The 16,300-nt window shown below is 39.0% G+C and overlaps 1 pseudogene; it reads left to right on the forward strand.

The window, feature by feature from the left end:
- The window catches only part of LOC114892059, a 49,179-nt pseudogene extending 40,684 nt beyond the window's left edge, over nt 1-8,495 (forward strand).
- The last annotated feature ends 7,805 nt before the right edge of the window (nt 8,496-16,300 follow it).

Consider the following 16,300-nt stretch of genomic DNA (forward strand, 5'->3'; position numbering starts at 1 on the left):
TGGGGAGGGGTAAGGGTGAGCTGTGACAGAGCGAGAGAGAGGCATGGACATATATACACTACCAAACGTAAGGTAGATAGCTAGTGGGAAGCAGCCGCATAGCACAGGGATATCAGCTTGGTGCTTTGTGACCGCCTGGAGGGGTGGGATAGGGAGGGTGAAAGGGAGGGAGACGCAAGAGGGAAGAGATATGGGAACATATGTATATGTATAACTGATTCACTTTGTTATAAAGCAGAAACTAACACACCATTGTAAAGCAATTATACTCCAATAAAGATGTTAAAAAAAAAAAAAAGAGAGCCTTGACAAGGATAAAGGTAAAAGGTAAAGTAATAGAAGTTTAGAGTGTATATTTTATACCAAGGCATCAGAATAAACTTATTCTACACCAGCTTTCACCTGTGTATGTTTGATTTTTAGGACAGGAAAATAGGTTCTAAGTTGTTAAAATCGGCCAAACACTAGAAATTAATTTTTATTCTGAAATATCAAGAAAAATCTAAGAATTTTTGAAATCCTAAAGTTCAGGAACAGCCTCTGCTGTACTTTTGGCCAGTGCCTGATCACCAAGATTCCATCGTTAGCCCTTTTCTCATCTTCCTCCTCAGAACTGCTGGGGAAATCCTTTAAGATCTTCAGTGGTTTAAATCACTTCAAGCACTACCTGTAGGCTGATGAAATGCAACTTTGTAGCCAAGTTTTCCCTTTCTGTACAATTTCCCTTTCCACAACTCCAATCTCCTCAAACTCAACACATCTAAAGCTAGACCAGTTTTCTTAAATGCTCACTGATCACTGCTTTCAGCCACTATACAGTACCACCTGAGATGCACAACTACAAACACAATCAAAGGGCATCTCCTAACTACATATTATGAGGGTAAATTTATTATCTCTCCAGAAATTAACACTACTTCAAGCTTATACTAGGAGTCCATTAAATGGAGAAGTATTAAATGTGTGAAAGAGGAGAAATGGAGGAAGGTGGTCCCATACAATGCCTAAGCAGTGATGGGAATAAACTGAAGTCACGATTAAGAGAAATAAGAGGCTCTTATTTCTCTTATTCAGAAAGAGGCTCTGAAGGAGTTCAGGGAGACAGAACACAAGCACATATGAAAGAACAACCATGTGAAGACACCCTGAGAAGGCGCCATCTATAAGCCCAGGAGAGAGACCTGGACCAGACCCTTCCTGTACAGCCCTCAGTGGAAACCAACCAACTTTGATCTTGGACTTTTAGCCGCCAGAATGGTGAGAAAATAAATTTCTGTGGTTTAAGCCAGGGGTCCCCAACCCCTGGGCCATGGACCCGTAGTGGTCCACGGCCTGTTAGGAACCGGGTGACACAGCAGCAGGTGAGGGGCCGGCAAGCAAGCGAAGCTTCATCTGCCGCTCCCCATCTTTGGAAAAACTACCTCACGTTACCACCTGAACCATACCCTCCCCTGCCCCACCTGTGGAAAACTGTCTTCCACGAAACCTGTCCCTGGTGCCAAAAATGCTTGGGGACCACTAGTTTAAGCCATACAATCTGTGGCATTTTGTTAGATTAGCCCTAGCAGACTAATGCAGGTTTTATCAGGTAATATTAGTATATGCAGATATTAGGATATGGCATTTAGTATGTCTAGGGGAGAACATCACATCTATAAAATTTTAAAAGCTGGATCTTCTCCTTGAAGAGTAGAATAGAGTTCAGTCTTAAGCCTGTATACATAATCTTGAAGAGGAAAAGCTATCTGAGGAGAGGTGTCTGTTTTCCATCAAGATTTAAATGCAATTATAATAAAACCATGTTTGTTTGCACTAGAGTTAGATGTTTAAACAAGTCAATAAATTTTTGGAAACACAGGAAGGAAAGATGCTTTGTTTACTTTTATTTCCACATAATTTTAGTACTGACAAAGAGTGACAGAGCGATAGCCTCAGAGACCACTAAAACCATTTCATTCACAAAATGGGTGCTTTACAAGTAAGTCCTCTGCAGACTGCTCCTCTGTCAGGGGTGCGGCTCAGGGTTTAGCAGATGGCCACTGGAGTTTGCACGCATCTGCTCATTCTCTCTCCTCCTGTCAGTACAGAACCCACTAAAGATAAAGGCTTTCATATAATAATGTTATCTGCTCACCAAGACCATGTTATATCTGGCAAGGACCAGGAAATTGGGTAGTTTTGATGAATGGGATTAAAATAGAGTCAATGTATGAAAACATTTTCACTGAATAATAGAGGCTGTATTCTACAAGAGAGAGTAGCAAATGTAAGCTCATGAACTGACTGATGTTTGAACTGAACTAAAGTAACTCGCAAGTTAAAACACATTTGCATTTACAAAATGAGTTCCGATTTTAAAAAATTCCGAACCTGAAAAAACCTTAACTTTCTAGTACATGATTTTTCATATGAAAAACAATCAGACTGAAAATATTAAGCATCTGCTTGGCTCATGAAAAGTAGTTAGTTGTTAGGGTTGGCAACAGTAGAAACAGGATTTCTGCCTCTTGGGGCTTCAGACGTTTTAAAACAAGAGACATAGCAAAAAGTAAGAGTAACATAAGAAAAGCATTTATAAATTACACCTGAGTGGTCTACCCAGTCAGGTGTAAAGATGGTGAGCTAAAAAGTCTCATGGAGTAGAAAACAGGTGAATTCTGTGGGACTGGTTGTGACAGGGATGTAGGAAATAGTAGGCATCATTCATTGTGAAAGTATTGTTAAAAGAAGAATGCAGTCAGAATTCCAGGGGTGAGTTCAGACACACTGAAGAGACTAGCCTAGTGGCTTTCAATCCTTTTTAAGACATCTATTGGAATATATTTTATTACATTTCACCTTGCTTTAATTTCAAATTTACAGATAAGTTGCTTCATGCTCTTCTCACACTCACCAGTTGTGACAGTTTTCCTTTTTTACTTTAAAATTCTCTCTTTCTCCCTGTCTCTGAATATATGGGGCTCTCTCCTGACATATCTCCATGATTCTTATAGCACTTCTTTAATGTCTGGCAGTACAGGATGGCCCAAGCATGCATCTCACTTTTTCTGGCTCAGCCCTATTATTGGCTACACTCCTTGTCCCCTTTATATGGACAACAGTTCTTCAAAAAAAAAAACTGGGCACCAGGTATATTCATACCTTCTACGCCTTACCAGTGAACAGAAGTCGAAAATATGCATATCTCTGTATCTATCTACTGAACTGAAGAGCTCTTATTGGTGTCTCTAATTTTATCCAACACATCAGTACACCTTCTAGATATTTTTTTCTTTTTAATAGTTTTAACTCCCTTCCAAAAAGGGAGAAATCTGGTCCTCATTACACATTTGCTCAAACTTAGCAAACAGAAGATATTTCAAAATTGGTAACTTATACCACTAAACAACAAATAAAAAGGAAACCTACGGGCTTCCCTGGTGTCGCAGTGGTTGGGAGTCCGCCTGCCGATGCAGGGGACATGGGTTCGTGCCCCGGTCCGGGAGGATCCCACATGCCACAGAGCGGCTGGGCCCGTGAGCCATGGCCGCGGGGCCTGCGTGTGCAGAGCCTGTGCTCCGCAACGGGAGAGGCCACAACAGTGAGAGGCCTGCGTATCGCAAAAAATAAAAAAAAAAAAGGAAACCTACTAACTAGAGTTCAGTATCTATTCACCTTTCTTTTTTATTTCTTTGAAATAAAATTTAATTAGAGTGAAATAAGCAAAGCTTAAATGTATAATTTAATGAGTTTTGACAAATGCATATATTGTGAAGGCAGAACATTTCCATCGCCTCAGGAAGTTAACATGTGGCTGTTTTTCATCAATACCTTCACCCTCCACAGGGGTAAACAATGTTGTTATAATTGTTTTTTTCCATCATGGATTGGTTTTGCCTGTTTTAGAATATATTACAAATGGAATCATACAGCATATAATTTTTTGAATTGGGTTCATTTGCCAACATTTTTTGTGAGAAGCATCTATTTTTTTTTTTTTTGCAGTACGCGGGCCTCTCACTGCTGTGGCCTCTCCCGTTGCAGAGCACAGGCTCCGGACGCGCAGGCTCAGCGGCCATGGCTCACGGGCCCAGCCGCTCCGCGGCATGCGGAATCCTCCCGGACCGGGGCACGAACCCGCATCCCCTGCATCGGCAGGCGGACTCTCAACCACTGCGCCACCAGGGAAGCCCAGTAGCATCTATTTTTATATGTATTAGTAGTTTGTTTATTTTTATTGATGAGTAGTATTTTGGTATATGACTTTACCACAAAATATTCATGCATTTTCCTATGAACAGACAACAGGGCCACTTCTCGTTTTTGACTCTTGTATAAAGCATCTCTGGACATTCTTGCAGCAGACTATTTGTAGACATGGAATTTCACTGATCCTGGGTAAATATCTAGGGTAGAATTTCAGAGACAGATATATACCTTCATAATAAGCAACCAAACTTTCTTTTTTTAAAAGAGGGTGTATTATTTACATTATCATCAGCATGTAAGAGAACTAGTTGTTCTGAATCCTGACCAACATTTGGTGTTAACAGGCTTTTAAATTTTAGCCATTCTAGTGAATATCTATAAATTTGACTTCAATTAAAGTTTTCCTTATGAATAATGTTGAACTTTTTTCTCATGTTTATTGCACACTTGTACATCTTTGTGAAGTATCCAAGTTTTTTACCCATTGTTTTAGATTGTCCTTTTATTGTTGAGTCTTAAGAGTACTTTATATATTTTTTATACAGGGCTTTTGTCAACTATAAATTTTGCTTGTGTATTTTATTAAGTTTCCTATTTGGATAAAGTCTGATTTTAATGAAGTCAAATTTATCATGTTTTCTCTTTCTTATTATCCCTTTCTATGTTCTATGAAAGCTTTGCCTACCTCAGGGTGCATAAAGAATGTACTACTGTTTTTTCTAAACTTTTAGGGTTTTAACTGTTACATTTTAGTTTTGCTCCATCTCAAATGAATGTTTTTATATGCTGTTAGGTGGGATTAAGGTTTATTTATTCCCTATGTGTATCCAATTGTTGCAGGATTATTTGCTTAAAAGAATTTACCTCCCCACTGAAATGTTTTGGCACCTTTGTCAAAAATTAAAATAATTTTGTATGGAAACACAAAAGACCATGAATAGCAAAAGCAATCCTTAGAAAGAAAAACGGAGCTGGAGGAATCAGGCTCCCTGACTTCAGACTATACTACAAACCTACAGTAATGTATACAGTATGGTACTGGCACAAAAACAGAAATATAGATCCATGGAACAGGATAGAAAGCCCAGAGATAAACCCACGCATATATGGTCACCTTATCTTTGATAAAGGAAGCAAGAATATATAATGGAGAATAGACAGCCTCTTCAATAAGTGGTGCTGGGAAAACTGGACGGCTACATATAAAAGAATGAAATTAGAACACTCCCTAACACCATACACAAAAATAAAGCCAAAATGGATTAAAGACCTAAATGTAAGGCCAGACAGTATAAAACTCTTAGAGGAAAACATAGGCAGAACACTCTATGACATAAATCACAGCAAGATCCTTTTTGACCCACCTCCTAGAAAAATGGAAATAAAAACAAAAATAAACAAATGGGACCTAATGAAACTTCAAAGCTTTTGCACAGCAAAGGAAACCATAAACAAGACGGAAAGACAACCCTCAGAATGGGAGAAAATATTTGTAAATGAAGCAACTGACAAAGGATTAATCTCCAAAATATACAAGCAGCTCATGCAGCTCAATATCATAAAACAAACAACCCAAAAATGGGCAGAAGACTTAAATAGACACTTCTCCAAAGAAGATATACACATTGCCAACAAACACATGAAAGGATGCTCAACATCACTAATCATCAGAAATGCAAATCAAAACTACAATGAGGTATCACCTCACACTGGTCAGAATGGTCATCATCAAAAAAAGTCTACATCAATAAATGCTGGAGAGGGTGTGGAGAAAAGGGAACCCTTTTGCACTGTTGGTGGGAATGTAAATTGATACAGCCACTATGGAGAACAGTATGGAGGTTCCTTAAAAAACTAAAAGTAGAACTACCATATGACCCAGCAATCCCACTACTGGGCATATACCCTGAGAAAACCATAATTCAAAAAGAGTCATGTACCACAATGTTCATTGCAGCTCTATTTACAATAGCCAGGACATGGAAGCAATCTAAGTGTCCACCGACAGATGAATGGATAAAGATGTGGCACATATACAGAATGGAATATTACTCAGCCATAAAAAGAAACAAAATTGAGTTATTTGTAGTGAGGTGGATGGACCTAGTGTCTGTTATACAGAGTGAAGTAAGTCAGAAAGAGAAAAACAAATACTGTAGGCTAATGCAGATATACAGAATCTTAAAAAAAAATAAAAGTTCTGATGAATCTAGGGGCAGGACAGGAATAAAGATGCAGATGTAGAGAATGGACTTGAGGACACAGGGAGGGGGAAAGGTAAGCTGGGACGAAGTGAGAGAGTAGCATTGACATACATACACTACCAAATGTAAAATAGATAGCTAGCAGGAAGCAGCTGCATCGCACAGGGAGATCAGCTCAGTGCTTTGTGACCACCTAGAGGGTCAGATAGGGAGGGGGGGAGGGAGACGCAAGAGGGAGGAGATATGGGGATATATGTATACGTATAGCTGATTCACTTTGTTATACAGCAGAAACTAACAAAACATTGCAAAGCAATTATACTCCAATAAAGATGTTAAAAAATAATAAAATATTTTAATTAAATTAATTTATAAGTGTTTGTCTATTCCTGGATTCTTTATTCTCTATTGATTTATTCTGTTCTCATCCAATAACACACTATCTTCATTATGTAGTTATGTTATAATTTAAGTTTCTCAACTTTTGTACATCTGAATGTGTCTTCCTTATGCTTTCATTTTCTAAGAATGTGTCCTGGCCTTTCTCTTGGTTTCCCTGCCCACCCCCCTTTTAATTAGACTGTTCTTCACATCATTATTCCTCTAGGTACAATATGTCCTTTTTCTGTAGTGATTTCAATATTTTTCCCTTAGCCTCTGGTTTGCTGTACTTTACATGGTTTTCTTTTTACTTATCCTTCTGGCAGTTCACTGATCTTCTGTCATCTATAAATTTAATCTTTTCACCAAATTCTAAGAATTATTGGTGTTAATTTTTCCATTGTGTTTCTCACCCTTTCTTTCAGTCCTCTCATTCTACATTTGAGAGATGTGTATGTTAGACTGATATTATCACAAAGGTCATGGATGCATGTTATTTTTCTCTCTCCCTCTCTCTTTTTCACTTTTTACTTCTGTATTTGATTTTCAGATTAGGTCATTTCTTTTGACCTATTTTCAAGAACAAGGATTATTTATTCTTGCAGCTTCTAACTGGATTGTCATAATCTAGTGAATCATGTTGAGCTTTTCACTTCTACTATTTTCATTTTTAAAACAGGTTTTATAGTAAATGTTTTTGGTTGCTCTAAAAATAAGAAGCACGTCAACAAGGAAAGAAAAAAATGTCTTTCCACAAGGGTCTGTGCTGTATTCTAGGCGTCTTCAGGGCCTCAGGCTCAGGCTGGAACCCGGGTCTCTTCACCCGAGTGCGAGGAGGGGGCTAAATTTTGTCCACAGGCCTCAGGACGGTCTTTCCTAGGCCGGGGGCTGAGGCTACAGAGCTTGCAACTGCCAACTGCTAACCCCTGCCTTTTAAGGGATTAGTGGATTGTTGCTGAAAAAGCATTTAGTCCATAATCCAGTCAGAGTTCTAGGCGGAAACTTCTAGGCGGCACTTACTATTTTAACACCTCAAGCAGGAAGCAGAGGACTAAGGACAATGATAAATCCAAGGAGAGGACCCTTGAAGATGATGAAGAGGAGGGAAGGCTCAAGGATAGGAAGGAAGTACCGGGAGCATCTACTCACCTTGTTTGTCATCGCTGTCCTCATGAGCGGGCTGATCTCGCCCAGCACTAGCAGGGGTACCATTTCCTGGACCAACTTTGTCCACGAGATGCTGGCCAGGAGCCAAGTACAGAAGGTCCAGGTGGTGCCCCACAGTGATGTGGTGGAAGTCTATCTGCACGCCGGAGCCGTGGTGTTTGGGTGGCCTCGGCTGGCCTTGATGCACGGAATGCAGGTTTCAAATACTGATATATTTGAGAGAAGCTTCCAGCAGCTGAAGATGAACTGAATATCAAAGGCAACGTCAGGATCCCAGTTTCCTATAGGCTTAGGGGCTTCTTTGGAAATGCCCTCTCTGCCTTGGGGATGACAGCAGGGGGCTCAGCCACCCTGTGGTATGTTTTGCGTCTGGCTAGAAAGACTGGAAGTGAAGGAGGAATCAGTGCTTTCAATCGGATTAAAATGGCTCCTCGCGCGATTGCGGACGCCACAAACATGGGAAAAGCAGTCAGCCCTTGTTGCCGGGCCAGCCGTGGCGGGAAGGCACTGCGAGCAAAGGCGATGGTGCCGGTGGCACTGGTGCTGTTCTTGTGATGAGCCGCCCGGAGTCGGTGGAAAGAGGCCTCCGCCCAGGGCCCCACACAGTGCACACCGACGAAATTCACACGGTGGGCAAGAAGCACTCTACCAGCACGTCCTGCTTCTCCAGCACCAAGGACGAGCAGATGCCCAAATACCTTCTGGTGGAAATGCATGAACTGGGCACTCCCGACCACGTCGTCATCCAGACGTCCACCGAACTCACACGTTGCACAACGCTCTGCTGGGGCCCAGCTCCAGCGTGTGGAGCGGTGTGGCCGCACCCGCGTCTTTGAGGAGTCTGCGTGGAAGCCGTGCTGCGTGGGAAGCCGTGCGCATGTCCAGTTCGCCGCAGCCGCCACCGAGAGCGTCATTGCCACGACTACGCCAAGAGCAAGCTCCTCTCCAAGGAAGAGCAGAAGGGGGTTGCGTTTCTGAGTCAGGCAGTGCTTTTGTCTGCTGGCTGCTGGAGCACATGGAGGCGGAGAGGAAGATCTCCATCACACCAGGGACAAACGCTCCACTAGGCTTTTCTCAGACTCTCCCCAAGAGACCAGCGCCTCTTCACCATGAGCCGCTTTTGGAGCCGATGTACATGGCCCTGGGCGGCCGTCCCCCTCGGGAGACCACCTCTTTTAACAAGGTCACTTCTAGCACAGGAGACCCGCAGCTACTACTATAGAGCTTGCAGGGGGTAGGGTGGGAGAACCAGCCATGGGGGTCCAGACTTGCTGGGGCTTACTTGCCCCCCAGCGGGTCATTATTACCACCAAAAGCCTCCAGGACTCACTTCCCTCCAGAGAACAGAGGTGATAAATGTGAGGGGCACTTGGGCCTTTCTTCTTCTAGTCAGGGTCTAAGGGTGTCTTTCTGCAATCCATCATCCTAATGTGTCCTGGGTCCCAGGAATTGGGAGGGAAATAGGGGTAGGTTCTTAGTATTTAGGAGTTGATCTTGTCATTGGCCTTAGTGTAAAGACATAATTTTATTGTCATGAATTTAGATATAAATGTAATGTGTTAAAATAAGACAAGACACCCATATGCAAGTAGCCATAAACAACTGGAAATACACACTTTGCATTCATTCATGAGCAGAGAAAGTATGAAGACTGAGAAATAAAACGTGAAGAACTCAGACGTTTAATGAGTAAGAGAAGAAAGCAGAACTGGCTTCCAGGAAGTCAAGGAAAATGTGGGCTTGGAAACAACTATTAGTCTTGTGATTTGTGAATCCCTGATAGTTTTGATAGTTCAAAGTAAGGAATTTGGAAGATGGGGGAGTTAAGGAAAGAATAAAGAGCATGGAAATGTAGTGATTGTGAGATATTAATCCTTAGATATTAGTCATTTAAAAGGAGGGCTGTAGTTTAAACATAAAATGACAGCATCAGGGTTGAGTCGTTACCTCTGTGTTAGTTGATTATTTACCTGTTTGATGAAATTTAAAGTTACAAAGGAGAATCAGAAATGAAGCATACAGGGCTCGGTTTGGGCTATAACTGAAAACTTAAGTAGAGAAATTAGTTTTTGGAAGTAGTGCAAATGCTTTTTGGCCTGAGGCTAGAGGGTAGGAAAAAGGAGCTACCAAAGTAGAGAATGAGGACAGACATCACTTTAGATAACTTTGATTTCTCAATAAATTAATATCAGTGAATATGAAACTAAGAAAAGTGGAAAAGTTTTGGAACACATATTGTGGAAGTACAGCCAAAGATGATGGAAGTATTTTCAAAATCTTTTAGGGCCTAATAGATCTTAGTATCATTCACATAGTAAGAGCTCAAAATGTTGATATATGATATTCATGAGATAAGCATTCTGTTTAAATAAGAACAAAACTAGACCAGCTAATGAATTATCCATAATAAAGAAAGCTGTCCTAGAGGAGAACAGATTTCCATCCTTCTTCCTCCTAATTCTACACTGATGATTTTTAAAACATGCTTACACATAAGTTTATCATCACTTATTATCCAAAGTGATTTTTAAAATCATTTCACTTGAGCATAGTTCCTGCAGAATATATTTTCCTTAATTCCCCTACAACTTTCTTTTTCTTTTCTTGATTATTAGCTTTTTATTAGGATCCAAATATATATAGCATATGAGGTAAACAAAGTTTAAAGAAATCACCATTCCAATAAAGCATTCTTTTAAAGTCTAACATTCATAAATACAGAATACTGATATACTATGCATTCTAGTAATGATGGACAATATATATAAGTAAAAAACTCTGTACCAACAATCTAGGTTTGTATAATTAAGATATTGTATAAATTCAATTCTGCAGAATTTCTTCAAATAAAGGTGTTATAAGCATTCAGTTGTGACAGAGGCATCATCCTTTGTATCAGACCACACAAAGATATCCCAGAATGATATCAACTTAAGTGTACATAAATTTTTTGTAGTCCTTTGAATGTGTAAAGCTGAATCTATGCAAAATGTTCCTCTTCTGCTTAAGAGGATATGACTCTTACACAGATGTAGAGAACAAACGTATGGACACCAAGGGGGGAAAGTGGTGGGGGTGGGGGTGGTAATGGGATGAATTGGGAGATTGGGATTGACATATATACACTAATATGTATATAATGGATAAATAATAAGAACCTGCTGTATAAAAAATAAAATTAAAAGAGGATGTGACTATTTTTGGGTGGTAATAGGACACGTGGATGACCACAGCACAGCCACGAAGAGTTGTAATTTACCCTTCATTTCTTGAGAACAAAGTCCCAGGGATTAAATTTTGAAGGATAAAATTAGTGGAAATCTTTAGAAGAAACAAACAAAAAAACCCCAGCTCAGCTAATGTTATAGTTAACATTGTTCACATTAGTCATTGGGATTGTTAACTGAGAACTTCAAATTAGTTCAATTGAACAACTAGACTTAGATTACGTTTATCCTGATATTATAAAGCAAAAAATATGAAAATTATATTTCCCTAGTTTTTAATATTTCATTACCTTTCCTATAGGAGTTCCTCAATTTTTTTGCCAAATTCTCTATCTGCCCCCCCCAAAAAAATTCTGCTATAACATATATTAGAGTTTTTCTTTTTCCTGAATTTCCTTTTATATTTCTTTTTTTTTCTAAATTTTTAAAAAAATTTATTTATTTTAGTTATTTAGTTTTGGCTGTGTTGGGTCTTTGTTGCTGTGTGCGGGCTTTCTCTAGTTGCTGCGAGCGGGGGCTACTCTTCGTTGCGGTGTGCGGGCTTCTCATTGTCGTGGCTTCTCTTGTTGCAGAGCACGGGCTCTAGGCGCGCAGCTTCAGTAGTTGTGACACGTGGGCTTCAGTAGTTGTGGCTCACAGGCCCTAGAGCACAGGCTCTGTAGTTGTGGCACATGGGCTTAGTTGCTTTGTGGCATGTGGGATTTTCCCGGACCAGGGCTCGAACCCGTGTCCCCAGCAATGGCAGGTGGATTCTTAACCACTGCACCACCAGGGAAGCCCTCCTTTTCTATTTCTTTTCCTTTTTTTTCTTTTTCTTTCCTCCTACCTTCATTTTGTCTTTTCTTTCTTCCTTAGAGGACCATATTTTCCCCTTTAAATATATTTTCTTTATATTTTTTCCTCACCTCCAAACATTGTCTCTATTACCCATTTTAGCATATTGACTTTGTTACTGTAACTTCATATTAAATGCTTATCTCAAATGTTAGGTGCTCTGGGGCAATTTATATTTAACAGTGAGGCACTGAGAATCAGCTTAGAACTTCCTTCACTACACACCAGCCACATCACTGATTGATTGGGTCAGGACCAAAAATAAAGAGAATTTTTGGTTGTATTTGCTTTCCAGAAAATAATAACTTCACCATTTGTTTCTATTATAAGTTTGGTTGTATCTTTCTAGATGTTGAACTAGAGAATGAGTGCTGGGCATCAAACTACTTAGATCAAATCATCTTAGCTTCTTGCTTTTTCATGGAGTTAGGAATGTGGGTCCTACCTAATTCTTTCCAATGGATAAGCAACAAAGACAACAAAAGAGGAGAACTTACTTATTTTCTTTGGTTATTGGTCAAAAATAAATGGTTTGCAGGCTTTCTCTGCCTTATAAACCTTTAGGTGGTAGCAAGTCATTTAGTTCAGTATAAATTGGCACATGGAATAAAACTGCAATTTTATTCCATGTGCCAAAATGGAAATGCAAAATCAGGGCTAGAAAGTTAGAAATAACATGAATGAGTAAATATGTAAATAAAGGGAGATGAGATATCTCAGTATAACCCAAAGAGGTCTTTTTTTTTCCTCTTTGTAAGTTTGTACTTTGGGTGGTAGAATTAAGCTGCCTCACTCATTTCTTTTGATATGAATTTACTTATATTAAACTGAAGGACTTTGAGACTCACAAATGGATTTTTCCAAAAAGACTCCTCCGATTTACATCATGCACTCAGAGTTCAGTTCAGGATCAATGCTTTCATTCGTGGAGAGGCTCTATCACTTTCTGGAAGTAATAGTTCCTGGAATGGTAAAACATTTCACATTTGATATTGGTGGTAAACTAGAATTTATGCCTTATCCTGGTTGGCACTGAGAGCCCCATATTCCCTCTCCAGCCTGACTGTTGCCCTGACCAGAAAGAATATGTTTTCACTGTTTAGCCAAGTTACATCTGAGATGGTTGCCAGAGTTTAGGAAGCACTTATCTAGCCTTCTTCAGTTTCACACACAAAGAATGAGCGGGTAACATTTACTATGAATAAATCAATAAGACTGATGTACTAGAAATGCTGTTTGAAAAGGGCAGCAGCTTTCTAAAAGCTTTGGAAGCTAACTTTTAACTTTAGAGAGAGAGGTGAAAGTTGAAATTCAGATAGTGGGATTATAACCATTATCCTTTTTTATGTGTATAAGAGGAACTATAACTCACTAGGACTTACAGCAACAGTAAGAAATTTTCCAAGAGATGAAGAAGCATGATAATCACTCATTTGTGCTTCAAGACATTTTGTTCATTCTGTTTTTAAAAAAGCTATTTATTTTGTGCAGTGTCCATGTATTGGTCTGGAATTAGAGTAAACCTTAATATATGACAATGATTGTAATAGAGCTATGAGAGCAGAAACCATTCTTTATAATCTTGAAATGTGATTCTGTACAGAATCTACTTTCTTTAATAAAATCAGAATAAATAGTAGACATTTCTACCCCATAACATATTATTTCCTGATTAAATAATAATCACAAGGTACGTTTTGGTAAGGATATTTATGAAGCAATAATTTGTGACAGTGATGATACTTTTTGGTTTACAGCCCTTAAAGAGGTACTGGAATTTTGACTTCAAAAAGCATTTTGGGGAATGCAATGTTTGTAGCTATAAATAATAAGAAATTGCAGAATACAAAATAACACCTGTGGAACATTTTTGAAGTATTTTACAGGGAAATGATCTATTTCTAGAACCAATGAAATAGTGGTACTGCAGGTAACAGAGCTAATCCATTTTTAAAAATCATGTTTAGAAGATAAGGAGTATAGAGATACTGGTTGCTAAGGCTTACCACAGCTCCCCAAAAATGTTTATTCTTCTACATCAAACTTTGCAAGCGTTCCCCCAAAACTAGGCAAACAGCATTCGATTTCAGGCTGCTTTATTCCTTAAGCAGATAAGAGGTATATTTGAAGCCTCTCTGTTTCTTTGGTAGATTGATTTTCACCATAATTCTAAGGGCTTGAAAATGTATGTTTTATTTTCTGGTTTATTCCATACAGAAGAGGTAATAGTAACAGAGTTAGTAGAGAAAACAGGGTTTAAAAGTTAAGATACCTGGGTTTTTGTCACTTTTTAAAATGATATAAAAATTGCAGATGTGCTATATCTAAAGCATTATTTTAGATTCTGAAGAGATGGAACAAGTGGGGAGGTTGTGGACAGTGTGATACGTGATGAAAGTATGGCCTCTGTCCTTCCTCTAAGCATCTTACAGTATAATGGAAAAATCAGACAAGTGCACACATCAGATGAGAGTAATTTAAATAGAGGACTACAGAGTATGGATTGAGAGGAGACAAAGCTAGGTTTTATGTTGCCATTTTGAATGCACTCATATGGCACAGGTATTTCTCCTGTGCATTAAGAATGCATAGAGTTAACTGGATATGATAAGATCAAATGAGTAAAGACTACTGTTTGTGTTGTACCAACAACTCTTTGTTTGGAGGAGAGGAAGGAGAGTAACTAGGGCAAAAGGTTCATATTATACTTATATCACGGAAATTGTCATGACGTTTCCAATTCAGAACCTCTGTTCTAGCAGCAAAGTTCCTTTTTTCTGCTACATAATTTATCATTCCCGTCTTTCACCATTTACAGAGCTGCTAATATTTTGTTTGAATCCTCCTAAACAATTCATTTTTCTCTCTCAGCTGGCATACTCAGCAAACAGAAACCTGGTGATTAGCAGAACGACAAACATTTTCTAACACATGCTCTTTGGGGACCTTATGACCTTCAAGAACATATTCCAAGGATCTTAATATATTTATTCCAGCAAATAAGGACCTCCCTAGAGGACACATTTGCTACCTTAACTTGAAGATCTTCTCAATGTGGTTACACAGATATGAAAAATCTCTGTCATTCAAATTCTTACGGGAGAAGGGAGTTTTTACTAGTTGGAAACTCCCTAGCACATTTTTTTTCCCCGAAATGTAAAACTTTTTCATATAATGATTGTTGGTAACCAATGATCTTAGAAATGAAGCTACTGTGTTATAGCAGAACAATCTCTTTCTCTCTCTGACCCTCTCTTCTCTGTCAATTTCTCTTTCTCTCTGTCTAAAACCCAAAATTACTGTAGCTGCTAACAAAGATTAGTGAGAATCCAGATTCAAAACAGTGATCCCACTAAGAAGTCTTTAGAAAAAAATGAGAGATTGAAGAAAACAGTGAAAGAGAGATTGGAGTAGCACCCACTTAAAATCCACAAAACTTTGTGACTTGACTGGACAGCAGGGTCACTGAGAAGGACGAGTTTCTGGTTTGGTTAGGACAATTGTTGAGGGGGCTCCTGTTCATTATAGTACAGATTACCCAGAGGATGATCATTCTGAGAGGACAGATACATTTATTATTAGAGAAAATGTGTGTGAGGAAATGGGACAATCCACAAGCCCTTGTTAAGCAGAGGGTTAAACATATTGGTTCTCAGGTTAGAGGACTAGACTTCAGGCTGTTTATTGACATTTGGATTTCCCTGAGTTTGGTAATAAATGAAAGAAACAAATGGGTACAGTCCCATGAAATGGACAGGTAAGTAGATGGAAAAGAAGATTCTTCATGGAGATCTGGGAAACAAAATATAAGAGGAAGAGAGTGTAACATGAATTATCAGAAATAATAGGAGAATCAGGAACGTTCTTTTCAAGAAATTCATCAGAAAGACTTTTCAAGAAGTAGGGAATATCTAGGGGAGGGAGATGCTACTGAGAAATTAAGGAAAATCAAGAGTAACGGATTCATTGACTTTGCAGTTAGGAAAATCCCAGAGATTTAGTGAGACAAGTTCCAATAGAGTCTTGATAACATAAAGCCAGACTGTAACAAGTTGAGTAGTGATGGATAACGAGGAAATGACGACAGGAGGTAGATTTTGTCTGTGCAAAAAAGGGTGCGTTTAAACCAGTAATAGAGGAGGATAGAGGTTGAAGAAAAAAATGCTGTGTGTGGGCCAGTGATGGGTGATCTGGAATTCTTAAAGTCTTAAGAAGGGTAAACTGAAATAATAATTTAGGTGTGTAAGTTTGCATTAAAAATTTATAGCATATACAACTGTGGAAAAATAAGACATCATT

This window comes from Monodon monoceros, unplaced genomic scaffold (genome assembly GCF_005190385.1).
Source record: "Monodon monoceros isolate NGI ecotype Baffin Bay Population unplaced genomic scaffold, NGI_Narwhal_1 Super_Scaffold_12, whole genome shotgun sequence".
In the NCBI taxonomy this organism is placed as follows: Eukaryota; Metazoa; Chordata; class Mammalia; order Artiodactyla; family Monodontidae; genus Monodon; species Monodon monoceros.